This window comes from Monodelphis domestica, chromosome 7 (assembly GCF_027887165.1).
Source record: "Monodelphis domestica isolate mMonDom1 chromosome 7, mMonDom1.pri, whole genome shotgun sequence".
Classification (NCBI taxonomy): domain Eukaryota; kingdom Metazoa; phylum Chordata; class Mammalia; order Didelphimorphia; family Didelphidae; genus Monodelphis; species Monodelphis domestica.
In genome coordinates, this window is record NC_077233.1 from 169,445,222 (window position 1) to 169,466,028 (window position 20,807).

The 20,807-nt window shown below is 46.6% G+C and overlaps 1 protein-coding gene across 5 annotated transcripts in view; it reads right to left on the minus strand.

Moving 5' to 3' along the window:
- CNTFR (ciliary neurotrophic factor receptor) overlaps window positions 1–20,807 on the minus strand; it is a 94,991-nt gene that overhangs the window by 69,859 nt on the left and 4,325 nt on the right. For 2 of the 5 annotated variants that reach the window (XM_056805999.1, XM_056805996.1), the window contains exon 2: window positions 8,187–8,310. The exons of 1 other annotated variant lie outside the window; for it this stretch is intronic. The gene's annotated coding sequence lies outside the window, so the exon portion shown is untranslated. Of the gene's footprint in view, window positions 1–602; window positions 2,801–8,186; window positions 8,311–10,819; window positions 10,885–20,807 lie in introns of those variants that run through there. 2 more of the 5 variants (XM_056805997.1, XM_056805998.1) reach the window with 2 other exon arrangements.

Here is a 20,807-nt window from a genome sequence, read left to right on the forward strand (position 1 = left end):
TGGAGCACAGATAGAGGAGATGAAGTTTAAAAAACAACAACCATCTTCAAAACTCAACAGGCAGTTCCTATTCCACCTCCCAAGTCCTCCATCTTCTTCCTGCTCTCCAGCCCTTGGCCAAGGGGCTCTGCCACCGTGAACTGCAGCAGAGGGAATATGGGCAAACAAAACCTTATTTGCCAGCCGGAGCTGTGCTAGCCACCCCCATGCACACAGTCTCAGCAGAGAAGGGGGTTGGGGGACCTCCCCAGCTGGTCTGTGGTAAGAGTATCTCCCACCGAGATGCTTGTCACTGAGATCCGAGCAATAACAGGAGGGAACCACTGAGAACATGGTGGGGTGAGGGGAAGATTCTCGCTGTGAGGGAAACTGGGAGATGATGCTGACTGCTCCAGGCTCTAGGATCTGAGAGCAGCAGGAGCTGCAAAATGACAAAATCATCTCCTCCTAACCCCCTTCACTAACCGAATCCACACACTCTCCAACAACCCCCCACCACATACATACACAGTCAGAAATAGGAGGGGCTACAGTCTTCCATACCTCTTCCAGTAGAATCTCACTCATGATACCCCTCCCCCCACACACAAAAAAAAACTCACTCATGATACCCCAGAGACGACAAGGTGATCAGTGAGCTGCTCCCAGCTCTGCCTGCCGTGTGACCTCAGGATGGTTGCTGAACCTCTCTGTGCCCATGGTCTCCAGAAGGATGCCCAGAAAGAATAGAATAGTCAGGGGGGGAGGGAAGGGATGGGAAAGAACATGGAGGGGGAAAGAATAGAGGAGAAAGAAGTAAACAGAGAGAAGGAAGGAAGAAAAGAATGGAAGCGAGGGTAGAAGAATTAGAAGGCAGGAAAGGGAGAAAGAGGAGGAGGGAAAGAAGACAGGAGGAGGAGGGGCAAAGGGGAAGAGTAGGATACTAATGAAAAGGTAACAGAAAACTAAGGAGGGGGTGAGAAGGAAAAAGGAAGAGAGGAGGAGGAGGATGAGGAGGAGGAGGGGAAGAAGGGGGAAGACAAGCCTCAGAGCCTGCCCTGCTCCTGGAAGGAAGAGCTGATGTGATGCCAAAGCATTGTCATCGCCTGTCAGAGAAAAGCCGATGTGGGGAGAGGCTCCCACCAACGTCAGCCTGAGCCTCAGGGGCCCCAAGGAGCTGCTGGGCAGAGCCCATTTAGGCGGGAAGCCCAGAGACAAGCTGGGGGTGGTGGGGAGGGAGGAAAATACTTCTGCTTCTTCTAATTAACTTGCTGGCTAATGAAGAATTAGTGAGTAAATGGTTGGAAAGAGAGGGAAAAGATGATAACCCTAGAGCACCTGGAAGGGTTCTCCCAGAGTCAGTTTGGGGTCAGCTCCTCCAGGAAGCCCTCCAGGAGTGACTTATCAGTAAGAGATAGAAGTCCTAATCATCTGCATTTCCCTCCTCTCTTGGGAATCTAGGGATGTGTGTCTCCATTTAGACAGGATTGAGATCCTGGCTTGGGGTACAGAAGGAACATTCTAAAAACTCAAAGAACAATCAACAACAGTTACCATATACAGAATCACTTTCTCTTTCCAGGTGTCAAAGTCAATGCTCGGTGTGGGAATTCCTTGATGTTCACAGGGCTGAATTTACCTGCCCTGGGAGCTGACTCTAGCTGTCATTGTCCAGTAAAAAACAGGCACTGGGGACCAAAAAGAAACTAGTCATCAGAGATCTAAAGGAAACTAGGCAATAGAGGCCAAGGAAAACTAGGAAGCAAGATCCAATAGACACCAGGCATCAAGGACCAAGGAAAAACCCTGACAGAGACAGTTTTCAGAATATCACTCTCTAGGCCTGAAACTTTGCTTCCCCCAGCCCCCAACTAGCCTCTCCCTTGCCCTTCATTCCCCCAAAGGACCTACAACTCCTGGACCCCCCAAACAGAGATATACCCCCTTCTCTTCACAAAAATACATTTCCTTCAAAGGAGGAGAGATACCCCCCCTTCTCATACCAGAGTTAGGTGACCTCAGAGAGGGGCAGAGACACCCACCCCAATCATAGAGGCACAGAAACCCACCTGACTGAGGCTTCCCCTCTTCTCTGAGACTTTAATCTATACTCTTCCCCCCAACCTCTGTTTCTCAATGGAGAGAAAGAAAAGCCCCTCTCTTCAGGGAAATAGACACACCCCATCAGTAGGGAACCAATGGGTCCAGGGAATGATCAGAACCTTGGGTGCTCCCCCAACAGAGGGATGGGAACACTCAATAAAGAAGAAGCTTCAAAGTCACCCAGAGAGACACAGGCAGACACAGCTCACAGCAAGAAAGAGAGAAGGACCTTAGAAGGAAGGAGGTGGGCAGAGAAAAGAACAGAATAGAAAGAAGATGAAGGCAAAGAAGCTGGTCTGAGAGCTGAGAAGAGAGTGGAGAGGAGTGGGAGGAGAAGTAGCAGGGGAGGTAGTGAATGGAATGGAGGGGGCCCCTTGGGGGGAGACCCGACAGACACACGTGGGTCTGACAGGTCCTAGATCAGTAGCTCCAAAGCAGCCCCCCCCCATCATGAAAGCAGAAATTCAGGCCCCAGAGGCTGAGGCCTTTCCCCACCCCCAATCCTCACATCCCCAGACCACCATTCCTCATCCCCCTGCTTAAGCCACTGACCTGGGTCCCTGAGCAGATTCCCCCGTCTGTCGGCCTGGCCTCCCCAGTGTATCTGCCCCCTCTGATACTTGGGGAAGGGGGGAGGGGAGGGGGAGAGGAACAGGGAGACAGAGAGAGAGAGAGACAGGGAGAGGCACAGAGAGATAGGGAAGGAGAGAGACAGAGAGGAGGAAAGAGACGGAGGAGCGGGCTGGGGAGAGACGCTGTGCAGTGAGGTCATCATTTGAATCTAATTGTCTGAGTCAGGAGGAGATGTGGCACTTGATGCTGGGGGGGAGGGGGAGAAAAAGGATGGTGGGGGAGGGGGGAGAAGGAGGCTTAGGGAGACCCTCTAGATCTTCTACCACCCTGGGATTGAAGAGGTAGGATGAGGAAAAAATGAGGTGCCACGCAACAACAACTCTAGAGCAAACTAAGAATCTTATCCAGGGAGGTGAAAAATGGTTGTGTGCCTCCCCCTACTTCTTCTGTTGCTGTCCCCCCACTGAGGGCCAGCCACCCACCCCACTGAGAATCAGAATCTTTGCTCGACCTGGTCCCTTTCCCTGATCACATTCCTGCTCGGAGAAGTGGGAAGACAATTGGCACATTGGAGCCCCTGGCTCATAACAAGTGAGCTCTCCCATTATAGAGTAGGGGGCTAAGGCCTGAGGAAGGGGGGGGGGGTTTGAGGGATACAATGGGGGAAGGAAACAGCAGTATTGACCCCCCTACCACACGTTACCCCAGTTGAACTCAAATCACAGAATTGAAGAGCATCATAGCTTTAAAGAACTTTGAGGATAAAATTGTCCAACCTTCTCTTTCTACAGAGAAGGAAACTGAGGTCCAGAGAGAAAAAGTCATTTGTTCAAGGTCACACAGCCAATTTGTGGCCAGGCGAAGACTAGAACCCATGTCTCCTGGCTCTGGGTCCAGGCTCTTTCCACTCCATTCTACATAGTTTTTTTCAAGCTGTCTGGAGCAGCAGGGATTTGCGGGGTGGGGAAGTAGGAAGGGGACAAGAGGCAGGCCTGGTTTCTATCATCGCTGCCCAAGTGGGCCGGCACAGAGGGCGTGGGAAGTCAGAGACACTTACACATGTGCACTCACACATGTGTGCAAACACACAAGGGTACACACATGGGCAAAGACCAACAGTGGAGTAGCAAAGGGGCCCAGCCACCCCCCCCTTCCACCCTACCTCCTCCCCCTTCCCCTTTCCTTGGGGGGCGAGGGGGGCTGAAGGGGAAGGGGCTGAAGGGGGAAAGGAACGAGGGGGGGTGATAAATATTTCAGGGGCTTTTAGTTCTGAGAAGGGGCTGGTAGAGGGGGGGAGAGTTAAGCCCTGCCTGATTAATGGGGTTAAGACGCTCCCATTTGCGGCTCCGATCAATCCTGCTCCCGCTCCCGCTGAAGGTTTAATGCTCTCTATCAGGAGACGCTTTTCTGACTTGGCAGCCACGACAGGCGTTTTAAATAGACCCATTTAGTGCAGGAGTTTGGGGGGGGGAATGACTAGGGGAGTACATAGGCAAGGGAAAGAGCAACAGAGACACAGGGGGAGCGACGGAGAGATGCAAGGAGACTGAGACAGAGGACAGAGACACTCAGAGAGAGAAAGACACAAAGAGCAACAGAGACACAGAGGATGCCAGGGAGGGGGGACAGAGAATCAGGGAAAGGAAGGAACAGAAAGATTTAGGGAGAGTCCCAGACCCAGAGACCCAAGGAAAGGCAGAGAAAGGTTCAGTGAGAAAGCCAGAAGCAGAGACAAGAAATCTTTTATTTCCAAAACCAGTTTTTCATCCACTTTGTTAAATTAAAAAGATTAAAAAAAAAAGCGGGGGAGGTAGTGGGCTGTAGCCAAGTCTCCTGCTCCCGGACAGAGGTTTCTCTGCTTCCCCCACCCCCATTGCATGGTCCAGTTTGAAGTTCATGGACTCCTGGGAAGGCTAAGGAGTGGGCATGCTTTAAGTCAGCCAAGCTCTCCCATCTCCCTGCCTTCATGCCATCCCTACAGCTGGGTTCTCTGGCTCTCTCCTATTCTTCACTCTTTTATTACTGTGAAGCTCAGTCTCTTTGCTGCCACCTCAGCTTCTACTCTCCTCTAGGCCACCTCCCAATCCCCCAATCTTCCCTCTGACAACAGAGAATCCTCATGGGGGAGGGGGGAGATGGAGCCAGGAGTGGGAGAAGGGGATAAGAGCCTCACACAGGCTTCCTCCTTCTTTATAGGGTTAGCTTCCCATCCACTTCAAAGCCCTGGCCATCTCACAAACCCACCCACATCCATTACTCTCCAGCCCAGGTCCACATGTCATCTAACTTCCATTCACCATCTAGCCTTACTGAATTAGAGAGGCCGAGATCTACTATCCAGGCTAAACAGTTAACTCCTATAACTTCCCCTCCTTTCCCATTCTTCACCCCTCCCACCCACTAACCCACAAATGCACTTCCCTCTCCCCCCCACACACAATGTAAATATTTATTCTTTTATGTCCATGTATTTGTTTTAGGGTCATTCCTCAGCTGTCTTATATGTCCTCTCCCCTTCCATCAGTAAGTCTGTCTCAGTGAGAATACCCCCAGGGTAGGGGCCCTACCTTCCCCTTCAGACCTAGGGATCCACACAGCCCTAACTTGTCTTCCTCCTTCCCTTATCTCCTCCTCGGTTCCTGGCTCCTCTATCCCCAGGTTCCCCTCTCTGTCACTCTCAGCTTCTATACCTCACACTTCTGAGCTCAATATCCTGTCATTTATGCTATTTTGTAGCATTAAAGTGTCCAGGCAGAAGAAAAATATGATGCTCAAATTCACTCCTTGTAAATCTTCCTCCCATGTCTCCCATGTCTCTCCATGTCCCTTCCATCTGTCTCTCTATCTGTCCTTCTTTCCCTGGTTATTTCAGCTAATGCATTTGGAGAAGACAAGGAATGCCCCCCTTCCCTTCCATGCCACTCTGACAACCCAGGTCTGAGACAGTGCCCAGTCCAAAAGGCATTGACCAAACAGGGGACTGAGCAGGGGATTAGTTAGCTCAAGGGTTATTCTAACTATCCATCATGTGGAATTATAACTTTGGGTCTCTACCCCAACCTAGTCCTTCCTCCGACCCCAGAACCCTCTGCCCAAATCCACAATGGATTCTCACATTCTGCTTGACCAACCTTTTAGTTCTTTTACTTAAACAACAACAAAAATCCCCAGAAGCATCCTCCACCAGGAAGCCCTCCTAAATTCAACATGGCAGAGCCATACACATTATCCATTATCCCACCATTTTTCAAACCAGTTCGGACAGTGACTTTCATAAAGGAGAAGAACAAAGGAAGTGATGGGTATAGAAATGGGGTGGAGGAGGGAAGGAAGAGGAGAGATTTTTCCTAATTAAAATGCAAAAAGAATGCCCCAAATGCCGGCTAGTTCATAGTATTGCTCTCTTCCTATGATGCCTGCTCTATCCCTAGGGAACAGTGGGGACCACCTGCTGACCCTCTGGGAAATCTGAAGTCATCTTAAGCCCTGTAGCTTGGGGCCAGGGGGTCCCCAGCCTGCCATCAGATACCTAAGCTCTCTCGAGTACCTGTTGGGTATCTGAGCTCTGTTGGGCTCTCTACAATACCAGTTAGCTCCCTCTAGTTTTGTTTTGGGGGTGGGGAGAGGCTCTTGCCAAAACCTCCAGTGAATGTTCAAAGATTTCTGGACAACAACATTGTCCCTTTCAGTCTTCTAGGTTCTATAACTTGCCATCTATGAGCCCTGCTGATTCTGGCCCCCTTAAGTGCCCCTCAGAGGTCTCTTCCCTTCCAGGCTCAATAACACTGCCTCCCCCACCCCAAAAGCCTTCACTGTTTTCATTCTCCCAGGCACCTTCAGCCCTGAGGCCTCACAGGCTGAGGAGGAGGACTACCATCACTCCCCCCTCCGCCCCCATCCCTGACAGCTAACCCTTCCACTAAAGGGTGGGAGACCCTGCAGCTTACCCCATCCAACCCCCACCCTCTGAGTAAAAGAAAATGCCAAGTCTGTTTGGGATTTGAGATGAAAAGCACTGGACCTGGCCCCTGGCCTGGCCCCCAGGCCTTTGTGGGAGCCAAGAAAAAAAGCCCAAGTGGAGACTGGATTCCCTGGACAATAGGCCGTTCCGCTCCATCAGCTCAGGACTCTGAAAGAAGCCAAGCTCCCACAGCCTCCCAGGACCAGGGAGGGGGCATGTGTCAATCAAGAGAGCAAGTCCCACCCCTTCCTAGGTGATTACTGGAGGGTAAGGGGAAAGGGAGGGGGAAACAGAGATGGGGCTCATTTGTCAGAGAGAGCTACTATTATTCTTCTTCCTCCAGGAAGTCAAACATGATTACAGCTGGTCAAAGAGGTGTTATAGGTCAACCTCCCCTCGCCCCAACCCCCCCAACACACATTCTCATTCTCTCTCCCTCTCTCTCTCTCTCTCTCTCTCTCTCTCTCTCTCTCTCTCTCTCTGTCTCTCTCTGTCTGTCTGTCTCTGTCTCTGCCTGTCTGTCTGTCTGTCTGTCTGTCTGTCTGTCTATCTCTGTCTCCGGACATCTATCTGCCTTCCCCTTCCTCCAGGAAGCCTTTCTAAGTTTCATTGACATAAGTCATTCATTTATCCAAAACATGACATCCAGCTACTGCCTCAGCCCCACCAACCCCAAAACATTCCCAACAAGTGTCCATACCTCCCAAACCTTTCTGATACCTACTAACTATATGATCACAGGACACTAAAGTCACTTAACCAACAAATACCATACAGGCAGCTAGATGGCGCAGTTGCAAAGAGTTCTGGACCAGGAGACTAGCAGACCTAAGTTCAAATCTGAACTCAAAGAGTTTCAAAAGCTGTTTGACCCTGGACAAGGCACTTGTATGCCTTAGTTTCCCTCTCTGTAAAAGGAGGGTAATCAAGACATCAATTTCCCAGGAGGCAGCTGGGTAACTCAATGAATTGAGAGCCAGGCCTAGAGATGGAGGGTCCTAGGTATGAATCTGGTCTCAGACACTTCCCAGCTGTGTGACCCTAGGCAAGTCACTTAACCCCCATTAATACACAGTATTGATTCCAAGAGGGAAGGTAAGGGCTTAAAAAAAAAGACACCAATTTCCCAGGGTTGTTGAGAGGATAATCATAGCTGAAACATTTCTAGTGTTTTAAGGTTACAAAGTAAGTACATTATGTACATTTTCTCATTTGATCCTGTGAGATACATAGTATATGTGTTCAACTCTCATTTTACTGATAAGGAAATGGAAGTTCAGAATCTAAATGTTTTACCCAAGGTGACCTACCCAACTAGTAAAAAGCAGAGTCAGAACCTGAACAGGTCTTCCACCTCCACAGCCATGATACCATCCTGCCTCATTAGGAAGCAAACCTCAAACACCCCAACCCCACTGCAGAGAATACAGACATCCAAGCAGCCCACCTCTCTCTACTCCACAAAAGGAGCTATATGTCCCTGAGAAAAGATGCTTTGTTCCTCAGCTTTATGTATCCCTACCCTGCTGTGGGTGCCCACCCTGATCCCCAGGCCAGGTGCTCCCCCTACCTCTCTGCCACTGCCAATGCACGAAGGGTCATCAACTTCCTGGGGATCCCTGCACCTCTCAGCTCCAAACTTCTCTCTTCTCACCTCCGGGATCCTCAAGGCCGAAGAAAAACGATGACAGATTCTGAAAGTGCAGAGGACACAGGTTATCACAGCAACTAGAGCTTACACAGAGCTCTTTCCTCATGGTGGTCCTTTCAAGTAAGTAATATGAATATTGTCATTCCCATTTCAGATATGAAGAAACTGAGGCTTGGAGAGAGGAAGGAATTTTGTGCATGGTCACTTAGCCAGTAAGTAGCTAATCTAGAACTCAAGCCCAGGTTTGAAGACTCTAAGTTAGATAAGCAGAGGGCTAGCATCAGGTGGCACACCTCTTCAAGACATTATAATCATTTTATAATTCATTCATCCAGCTAAGGAAATCTAACCCTTCTTTGTTGTTCAAGGAGGCAAACTGAGGCCTGGGGCAGAACAGGGACTATAAGGTAGATTTCCGAACTCACATTATTGCTATGTCTATCCATACCTCAGCTTCTCCCAGCTATTCAGATGTGCAGAGGGGATGAAATCTGTCCAACCTTTCCCCAATACCAGATCACACATATAAGATACACATCTGAAGAGTCCTTGGAAGACTGTGCCCTTGAGGAAAGCTTGGTCCATGTTGGCAATCAGAATATGGACAGCATTAATACAGCACAGTAGAGAGTGGGAATTGGAATGAGGGAAAGGGGTGGAGAGGGATCAGTATGGAAAGACTGCCTGGAAGAGGAAGCCATGCAAGACCTGGGGGGGGGGGGTTGGGGGGGTGAAGGAAAGTCAGTTGGACAAGCCAGAAAAGGTCAAGGAACAGTGTTCTGTTTTACTACTTTCATGGAAAGGGATGGAATTTCTGCCTGCCTCTGTTGAGAGCTTTCTAGTTGATTTCTCTGTCTGTCTGTGCAGCTCTCGGTTGCTCTGTTGGTCTCCCTGTCCTTCCAATATCTTGGTCTTTCATTTACTTCTGTGTGTGGGGGGGGGAGGGGGGTGTCTCAATTTCATTTGCAAAGTGATGGGAACAATGACATAACTGGAACGGCAGGGAGGACCCATCTATCCCAGTGGCAGATGTCAGAGCCTGAAATATGGAGCAGACCTATGGGGGCTGTCTGTCACTGTCCCCTACCCTTGCCAAGACACCTGAAATGGAGAGACAAGCAGGCAACTCCTCAGACTGCTTCAGCCTGTCTGAAGTAGGAGTGACTACACCATCCCTTGCCCCTGGAGTCCCCTCCTTCTAAGATCTTCTAAGATCACTGGGGAATGTGGTTCTTTCAGGAAGTTCTAGACTTAATTGAACCCCCATCACCTTCAAATTTTTACTGCCTTCAAATCTAGCAGCAAGCCTGGCAGAAGGTGAATTCTCAACTGTAGAAATTCACTAATGATGGGGTCTGGGGGAGGCAGCTACATCCTGGGGGGGGGGCGGGGAAACAGGAGGTATTTGCACAAGGAAGAGGGAAGAAAATTCTGTTAGACCTAGTGCCTAAAGACAGGATATATGGAAAAGACAAGGAAATAATAGGAGATGGAGAACATCAGAGAGAGGAGGGGGGATAAGAAAGTAGGATGAAGAGGGGCTCGGAGCCCCTGTAGATATTTGCTGATTTCCCCCCTCTTTGAGGAAAGGGGGGGATGGAGAGTCTGGCCTCCATTACCTGATTAGCCAAGAGCTGCTCATTCACACTTCCCAGGTCCTGCTACACTCCTTTGGATTGATTTCTAGGTCTAAGTGATTGTTTGGCAGATTTAACAAAAGGACTCCTTCCCCTCCCTTCCCTGCAGAGGTGGGAGAAGGAGCAGCCAGTGAATAAGAATCAGGGATTGGCCTAGAGAAGGTCATCCCCTACAGTCCCAGCCTCAGCTCACTCCTCCTTCTCTTCTTCCTCCTCCTCCTCCTCTTCTTCTTTCTCCTTCTCCTCTTCCTCCTCCTTCTCCTCTTCCTCCTCCTTCTCCTCTTCCTCCTTCTCCTCCTCCTCCTCTTCCTCCTCTGTGGCTCTGGGCCAATCAGGAGTGGGTTTAGTACTTTCCAGTGTTATTATAAGGTTTCTACACCTTCAGATATAGAAACCACTCACCTTGGAGTATTTTAAATACTACAATATCTCTTGTACTCTTGTAGAGCTTTACAGCTGGAAAGGCCTTTTGGACATCCTCCCCCTCATTCGATCTTAACAACCACAGGAGGACAGGGATATAAGCTTTTTATCCCCATTTTGCAGAGGAGAAAACTGAGACCCAGACAGGTAAAGAAAACTGAGACCCAGACAGGTAAAGCAACATGCCCAAATCCCCACCCCTAGTTAATAGCAGAAAGAGAAGTCAGGAACTTCCAAACCCAGGGCTCTTTCCACTATTCTCTGTTATAGCTTCTAGCATCAGGGCAGAGCTGGGGCTTATGAATTTCTTCTAGGACTATCTTATAGTTTATCCCAAACTGGGTGCTTGGTAACTTTCAAAACACACATTAGTTGACCAAGGAAATGAATAGTGCATGTTCCAATCCTGAGCAAAACCTGGTGGACCAATAGAAACTGATTCCTCTGAAGGACGAGGGAGGGCAGTTGGGCTCCCACTAAATGACACCTCACCTTTAAATAGTAGCTCCCATGAGGACACCAACCACTGGATTCCAGGGACACACACTTTTCAGGAACACAGCTATTGGGTAAATTTAGGTTCTCTAAGTCTGGGCATATTGATTTCATGAACACTGAGCGTGAGTCAACACTCGTGCAGTTATCTCAGTTCTTCCCCAGAGCCTGGTGTCTCATGCCACATTTACCAACTCCCTCAGACCAGGGCACCCCCCAGAGCAGAAGCTGTATATCACTCATTAGCCTCAAGTCTCCCTGAGGGTGAGAGCCATCTCTCCACCTTTCCATTAAAAGAGAAAGGCTGTCTCCCCGACTCAGGCTGGGTCTCCCCTTCAGTCTGTCAGTCAGTCAGTCCATCATGGTCCATTTGTCCTGGATACATTCCAGCACAGACTGAGTTGCCAAAGCCCTGGCTACAGCTCAAATCCAGATGTGACCCTGAGAACTGGAGAAAGGATAGGAGTGCCTGCCTCAGCTGTGAGTCTGTCATAAGGGCTAGAGGGTAAGACTCAGAGAGAGACCCACACAGAGAGATAAACTCAGAGACAGAGGAAGATGCAAATGACAACAATCCACATTAACATTGACATACAAATAATAAGGCACATTTGGAAGGGGGCATGGCCTTGAAGAGATACATGGAAATGAAGATCTATACAGTCAGGTAGAGACATACACATCTGACATATATAGGCCTGACTCCATAATTGCAGTAAAAAAAGGACAAAAGACAGGTTCAGCAGTGTTCTGGGGGGGGGGGGGGGAGAATTAGGGAGAAGAGGATGAAGAAGGGGAATAGAATATAGCTAAAGAGAGGAGGATGAGGAAGGGAAAGAGTATGAGGAGAGGGGCTAGGGCCTAGAGCCCACAGGAGCCTCTATCAGTATGCACATTACACCAGCTGCTTCCAGCAATTTCATCTGATTAATAATAAATGTTCCATAATTACAGGCAGCTTCCACAGCCCTCCTTCCTGTTTGCTGTCAGCCACTGCCTAACCATGCCCCCCTATACCCCCATGGATGCCCCAAACTCCCAAATGAGCCTCTGCCAAATGCCCCTAACAAACCTCTCTCCTGACACCTACTACCAACCCTATAAGTTTTAGAGAAGAGATATGGCTCTGGATCCCAGGCACCCTAGATCATGATTCCCACTCCACCCCACCCTGATATAAACATGGACTCTGTCCTTGGGAGACCCTATGGGAGCCTATGGGGAGAGACATGACCACCTCATTCTTCTAAATTTAGCCCTACCTGTTGGGGGGAGGGGATGGAGGGGGTAGAACCACCCTTGTCCATCCTGATAACTTCAGTCCTAAGAACTTTGAAGTCTACACTCTGGAGATCAGGCCCCAGGTTAAATTATAACCACTAGCTGGCAGCTCTGTAACCACTGACCATCCTGGCTAAAATGGAGATTGGATGGTTGAATTAGGAGAGGAGGAGCTAGGGATCTCAATAACAAGGATCTTGAATCCAAGGAGAGTACCTCATCTGCCATATCTCCTCAGTCACACTGCTCAAAGGAGTAAAAGAAAAGGCCCTTTAGAAGTCAAGCTGACCATCCTACTTACTGTCTTACCCTTCCACTCCTTCTCTTGTTAAATGGAGGGAGATGAAGAGTCTAGGGATTCCCTGGAGAGCCTGAGGAGTAATTCACACCGTATTGGCCATTTATCTCTAGCTAACAAGGCTAAGCTCTCTTAGGAAGAAGAACTACAGGAGACTGACTATTTTTTCCAACTCTGAGAAACCAGGACCACTCCAGCCAGGTCCCAGACCCTCCTCCTCTGGCCCAGTTTCTACCCTAGGTCTCTTTTGCCTACTCCTAAAACTAATGACATGTTCTTCCAGCTGTATACTCTTAGTTGCCCATTTTAAAATAATTCCAAAACACAGCCTCACTTCAAAAAAGCAAAAGAGCAGGTAAGTGTTGGAAGTAGGATTCAAACTCTGGTCTCTAAGTAAAATGAAACAGAAAATTGATTTTCAGCACATTCTCTCTCTCTCTCTCTCTCTCTCTCTCTCTCTCTCTCTCTCACACACACACACACACACACACACACACACACACACACACACACCCTGAGGTCCTAAATGATTTTCATCAACCCTAAAGATCTTGGAGCTTTAAAGATATCTTTAGCAAATACTCTAGTAACTCACCACCTCATCCCAAAGAAGTCTTTCCATTCTCACATAGATACTCCCTATATTCCATCTTTAAATTCCCCTGCACAGAGAAGTAAACTAATCCACAGAGAAGGACAGCAAGTGACTTAAAGATACCCAGCACACTGATGATATTAGATCTGAAGCTCCAAGATAATCCCCTTCCATTTTGAGGTCTACTCAATTCTGTCCTTCCCCAGCTCCCAGCAGCAATACCATAGGCCCAAGGATAAAAGGAAAAGAACTCCTGAAAAGAAGAATTCAGATGAGAAAAAACAGGACCTCAAAATCTTCTTCTCCATGCAGATTTCCTATACCAACCTCATTTCCCTCTGATCACATCTCTATTCTGTACCTTTTACTTAAGATCACAGAATGGATCTGGAATGAAGTTTGTAAATCATCCAACTACTTCCCTTTACAATTGAAAAACGGAGGCCCAGAGAGGTTTGGTGACTTGCCTCAAGTCACAGAGTAAACAGCAGAATCAGGATTTTAACTCTGGTTCTGTTACTACAAGTTCAGTGCTCTTTCCCCTGTGCCACAATGGCATTCTATCCATGTTGCCAAGATCTTATCTCTCAGTTCCCTTCTTTCCACTCAATCTAAAATTTCCCAAGGGAGAAAACTCTCTCTCCCTTACCCAGATAAGGATGATGGTCATTTCTCTGCTATTAGATGGGAAAGCTCCAGGAGAGGAAGTCATGTCCCCTCCTAGACAGTGGACCAATCATCTCCCATTCTCTTTATTTCTACCAAAGTCCCCAGAAGGATGCTACATACTCAGAAACAGAGGACTATACACACGCAGAGAGGAACACATAGAGAAGGCTAACGGATCCAATCAGAGATATCCCTCCATGCTTTGGGCCCCTTCCCTGGATACCACCTCCCCCATCAGCCCTCATCCCCCCCCCATTTTGCAAGTAAAATGTGGGATTTCCCCCATCCCCCACAATAGCCCCCCACAGTTCCAACCCCCTTATCCTTCACCATTGCCACTGCTTCCCCAGTCCAATGAGAATCTATCAGAATCAGCTGTGGGGGCCGCAGCCTGATCTGTTTCTAATCGCTGTGGCCTGGCTGGCGGCTTGCCCCCCCTCACCTCCCCTCCCCAATATTGATTCCATTATTTGGAAAACCATTGACGTCAGAGCCAGGGAAGCATTGCCAGTAAGTCTTTTCCCAAACTCCTGGGCCCACATCTCTCCTCAATCCCAACCCCCTACTCTCAATACTCACCAACTTTTCCTTTGTCCTTTGGGGCAACTCTGTTTCTAGACTAGGTCATCTCTCCCATTCTCCCCATTCCCATCTTTTTCCTGCACCATACCCCACCCACAATTTGATAGACAGAGCCCAGAGAGGGCAAGCTCTTCTTAATGTGTGATCAGGGAGCTTGGGTTAGAATTCTGACACTCACTAGCTATGTGAACCTGGACAAGGTAGTTAATCTCTCCAAGTCTCAGTTTCTTCATCTGTAGCACAAACATAATATTGTCATTATCACATATCTGCTATTGCCAAAGAAAAAACCTATCAAAACTTAAAGCCTTATATAAATACAAATTGTCATTATTGTTGGAAATTATTATTCCTTCAATGTCCCAGAGTGATGATCTGTGGTCCCTATTGAGATCTCATTTTTTCTTTCTGTGGGTCACCCAATTCAGCCTCATTCCTCCAGGCTGGGTGGCCCCATAACCCTCTCAGCCCATTGGGAGTGGAGTTCTGTATATGTTACTTTTCAAGGCATGCAGTCCTCCCCTACCCCAAGGGATGGACAAAAGAATACAATCCAGACACAGTTTGAAAGTTTCTGAAGAGATGCTTCGCATCTGACTGAGTGATCAGGTGATACTGGGGTCAAACAAAGAAGGTTTCCTGGAGTCAGGGACTGGGAGAGGAGTGGAGTCAAGTCAGGCATAAGGTCAGAGACATGGGTTAGTAGAGAAGATGAAGGAAAGAAGACTGCATGAATATGTCCCACTGTAGCTCAGACTCTGGCTTGAGCAATCTGCTGGGACTAGGGTGAACAAGGAAATGGGCAGTATTACCCCAGGGAGACAAGAGGCAGGAGCCATAAGGGAGTCAAGACAGAAGAGGGTATAGGCAAAAAGGATGTGAGCAGTAATAGGAATATCTGTGGAAACCTAAGACAGGGGCCTCAGATGGCAGTCGAACAGTTAGTTATACATGAAAGTGAGATACTGGGGAAAGGAGATTGGAAAGGTGGGAGTGGACACTCTGAACAGCCAATGGCTCTCTTGTGAGAGTATACTCTCTTCCTATCAAAGATAAGACTCTAGGGCCAGGGCACTTAGGCAGCCTCATGGCCCTAGGGGGCCAGGCCAAACAGGGATATTTTAGGATTCAAAAAACCATCTCTCTCAGCAGATATTAATAACCAAGATGCATATACACAGAGCAGCAGACCAATGGGGAGCTTCTAAGAGATGGTGGGAAAGAAAACTATAGGGAAATAGAGACATGGGTCACATTCAGCTGGCTCCTAGAAAGGTCCAGGGAGAGATGAATACAGAGAATACAGACCTATAAGTGAGATGCAAACAGACGCAAAAGGTGAACAGAAATAGACATAGACATATGAATGAGACACAGACGGAGATGGAAAAACACAGCCATGGCAGCAGAGAAACAGACACAAAAACTGAGAAAAGGACATAGTTCTACATATATAACTGGACACAGAGGAAAAAAGCACAGACAGAGGGACAGACATGGACTCAGACAAATAGAAGCAGACAAACCAAAGGTGCAGATGGTCAGAGCCAGGTATAGGTGCAAAGAAATGCACACAAAACAAATAGACAGAGAGGAGGAAATGCAGAGAAAATGACACGGACACAGACAGGCGCAGAGAAAGATAGACTGGGTCATAGAGCTAGATATGGCTACACACATATATGTACTCACAAACACACAAGAGACAGGTACAGAGAAAAATGGAGTCTTAGACAAACACAGACACAGAGACAGAAAAAGAACTAGACAGACTGAGACATAGACAGAAACACAGACACAGACACAAAAACCCAAACAACCACAGAAAAAAGACAGGTATGTAAGACACAAATAGGGACACCAGCAGAGTCAGAACCAGCTATGGACAGACAGAAAGACAGACAAAGGGCAATCAAAACATGCAAAGCCAGAGATCTGGACATGTAGAAATGTCCAGATACACTTCCATAGACATAGGCCCACAGAGAGAAGCAGATACTCAGCCACTCACAAATAGAAATAGGCCCATTATCACCCAGATAGAACCAGATAAAGACACAGACAGACACAGATGCCCAGGCAGACACATATATAGAGAAGACAGCCAGAGAGAGCCACAGAGAGAACTACAAACAGATACTGCTCTATACACAAACTGAGAGAAATAGAGACACAGAGAACCCACAGACAAAGTCAAAAGGATACACAGATGCAGACATAGACAAACAGAAAAACCAAGCAACTGACAAGTCAGGTAGCTCAGACACAGTGACACAGAGACAGAGATAGGTGCAGACAGAGACACAGAGAGAGATAGCCCTAGAGATCCAGACCCAGACAAAAGGACAAAGTCAGATGGAAACATGTACATACAGAGACATAAGTAAGAAATAGACATTAAAAAGAGAAAGAAACAACCACAAAGATAGTGATAAAAAAAAAGGTACACAGACACACAGAGTCAGATGGAGATACACATAGCCACTGTTGCTGAGAAAAACACAGAAACAGTCAAAGATAAGATCACAGACAGAAAGAGATGAAGAGACAAACACCAAGATAGACACAGAAAGATACACACATACACACGCACAGAGGCAGATACTGATATAGTCACAAAAACTAACACAGTCAGAGGAATGAACATGGACACAGAAACAAGCCGATAAATAGAAACAGACACAGACACAAAGGCAAAAAGAGAAAAACAAATACAGTCAAACACAGAGACATACAGATACTGACAAAGAGTAATATATATATATATATATATACATATACATACATACACACACACACACACACACACAGAGTCACAGAGCCAGATACACACACAGCCACAGACACACAGACAAACCCATAGATAAACACAGGCAAAGAATAATAGACCAACTTAGGCATAATACAAATTATACTTATCAAAAGAGATAATATTTATAAAAGGCTTAGCATAGTATCTGGCACATAATAGGCACTATTTAAATACTTATCATAGCCATACACACACAATAATTGATATAGATGGAGAGCAACAAAGAGATGGAAAAACAGAGACTAAGAAATGGACACAAATAGATAAAGCTAATATATTATATCTAAGATATATAGATATATATGGATATATGTATAGATATAGAGAGGCCTCGAGGACCTTGGAGCTTCACAAGAACATAAAGAAAAATACAGACACATAAGGTAGGAAAAGAGAGACAGAGGAGACCACACAGACTAAATTCCAGAAAGAACCAGAGACAGACACTGGGACAAAAAGGGAAGTACAGAGAACCTCACTGAGATTCTGAATGAGACCCAGAAATAGAAAAAAAAAAAGAGTATGAAGGGAATGGGATAGGTGATCTTTGATCTTTGAATAGCCTCTAAGAAATAGGACCGGTCCTGATGGTGGTTGCTTCCTTCAGAATGAATAAGGTCTGGCCAGGGCTAGGGTTCTTTACATTCTCCCATCCTTGTATTCTCCACCTTATCACTAAAAACCCTAGCCTCCAACCTCATCAATCTAGGATAGGGCAATCTCAGAAACTGAGTCCTTTCCCCAGACCTCCTAATTTCTCTACAAGTAATGATGATGATAATGACTGATAACAATAATACTACTGCCAAAAATGCCCAGACAGGATACTGACTCATAAAAATTTAAGAATGTCTTTGATAGATGTCCCCATATCAAATATACATAGAGTCCAACTTACATGGAACAAAAATGTAGAGACTTAGCCAAAGAAATTAAAATAACCTGGGAAAAGAATGAGGTACACATTATCCCAAGATCCAGTCTTAACTTAAACTTGTCCTGAAGATGCTTTGGGTAAGCCTACAGAAAATAATTTCACAGCTCAATATTTCTTTTCAGTTACAAAGAAGCAGCTATTTTATTTATCCATGAATTAGGCTTCAAAACATTAAATATAAAAGAATAATAGGGAGCAAAAAGGTGGTTCAGTGGATTGAAAGCCAGGTGTAGAGATGGGAGGTCCTGGGTTCAAATCTGGTATCAGATACCTCCTAGTTGTGTGACCCTGGGCAAGTCACTTAATTACCATTACCTAGCCTTTACTGCTCTTCTACCTTGGAACCAATATACAGTATTGATTCTAAGACGGAAGGTATGGGTTAAAAAAAAAAAAGGAAGAAGAATAGCAAGATAAGGAACTTGTCACAAGGCCATTTTTACATTACTTCATCAGAAAAATAAGAATTAATTTTCCATAAAAGTAATAACAAAAAATGTATAATTATATAGCACTTTGTGATTGGCATCAATCACTTGATCCTTACAATAGCTTGTGAGGGAGATAGTATGACTGTTATCCCCATTTTACAGATGATCAAACTAAGAATCTGAGATGTTATATAGCTAGCAAGTAGCAAAAATGAAATTCAATCCAGGTTTTGCTATCCAAATGTTGTGTTCTATCTACACCATCATTTCCATTGCTCCACAATGGAAATTTGGAGCCTTCCCCATATAAAATAGTCTGAAGGATCATAGATTTAGAATAAGTAAGAAGAAATCTCAGAGGCTACCTAGTCTAATCCTCTTCAGCCTAGGAAAACTAAGGTCCAGAAAAACCGGAATGGCATAACCAAAGCCACAGGGGTAGTAAATGGCTCAGTCAGGATACAGATCCAGAGCCTCTGATTCAAGAACTAGCATTCTTTCTCTTGAACTACCCTGATTTTCCAAGGCACCATTCTCTTTATGTTTAAAAAAAAACACCACTTTACTTTCTGTCTTAAAATTTGTATCAATTCCAAGGCAGAACAGCAGTTAGGTTAGGTATAGATAATAGGTATTAAGTGACTCGTCCAGGTTCATACAGCTAGGAAGTGTCTGAGGCCAAATTTGAACCCAAGACCTCCCATGTCCAGGTCTAGTGCTCTTTCCTCTTTCCTGAGCCACTTAACTGTTTCATCCTACCTAATATCTTTCTGAGTTTCTGAGAGTGGAGCTCTCCCACCACCCAAGTGGGTCTTTACCCAGATCTAGCCATTTCTTTCTTTCTAAGGTTACCTGAGGCTAGAATGAGCAGAAGAAAGCATGCTCCCCCTCTCAGCCCTCCTCAAATTCAACCCCACAAATACACACCATGCAAACAAACCTAGGTTCAAAGCCACCAGCCAAGAGCCCCAACAAGCTTATTAATGCAGAGCTGGGAGAATTCATGGGGTCTGGCCTCTGACATTTCTCTCTGTTCCTCACTTTGGGAAAACTCTAACTCCTGGCAAAATTAGTCACTGTCCTCATATTTCTTCATCTTTACCCCACATGGGTTCAAAACAATTATATAATAGCCATTTCTTATCTTTTACCCATCCAGCCACATGTAAGACAGCTCATAAAATACCTCCTCTAGCTGTCAAATCTTGATATATCCCATTTATCCCCAGAGTATGGCCTCCATATAGCATCCTGCACATACCTATATACATACACACATGTGTGTGTGCACACACACATGTATTCTCTCCTCAAAGTTCAGTTCTATGTTCTCATACTCCAGAGCTCCATTTCATATTACTAGAATGTCCCCCTTATCTTCAACAACACCAGACACTCTTTGTAGGAGGAAAAGGAGCTCCATCTCAAATCGTGTCCTTAATCTGTATTTTGTCTCTGAAGTGGAAGTGGGTGAGGGGGGGAGGACAGGAAGAGGGAATGCCTGAGTTGTCCCTTACCCCACAAGTTTTGAAAATTTGCTAGACAAGACTGAATCCAGAAACATAACATTCTCCACCTCAGGACCACCTCTGGGCTGGCTTCAGCATCCCCTTAATAATGGCCCATCCCTTGAAAACTAGCCCCTCTCTGAAGTCATGGTCACTCTAGAACTAACCCTGGGTTCTAAGGCTTCATGGTGTCCCTGATTCCTGACATCTAGACTCAAGCAAGTGAGCTGACCTGCTCTGTCCATATCTCTAATACATTCTCTTCCACACTCCCCTCCACCTAAAAGAGGCCCAAACCCTACCCACTGGAAAGTGGGAGGTTAGGGGATTGAGGAGTGTGCACTAGGGTCATAAGTATAATATTTACACAGCTCACACACCCACTCACCCAAACCACACACATACATACAAACACAGAGTGGGACACAGAAACCAGAAAGGTCAAAGGCAAAGAAACCTAAGAGTTAGAAAAGGTGAAATTCATTCAGTTTCCCCCTCCCCCTCCAGGCCCTTCAGCTGGAGGGGGCAATGTTAGCCCCCTCTCCTCCAGGATTCCCCCCAACCAGGCACACATGGTCCATCCCCATCCCCCCCAAGCCCCATCTGCATTTCAAAGAAAATATGATCCATATGTTTCTGATTCATTTACACTTCAACTCTCAATGGGGGGGGTGGGGGGAGAATGGGACCACATAACAGGGGTGATGGACTGGGAGATGGGCAGATACCTGAGTTTCTTGCCCCTTTTCAGCCCCTAGCCCCAGATCCTAAGAAGGGATGGATAAGTGGAAATGGCAAGAAGAAAGGTCCCATGGGCAAAGAGACCAAATTTCACCCTCTGGCCAGTGAATATTCATTATATCAAGGAAACC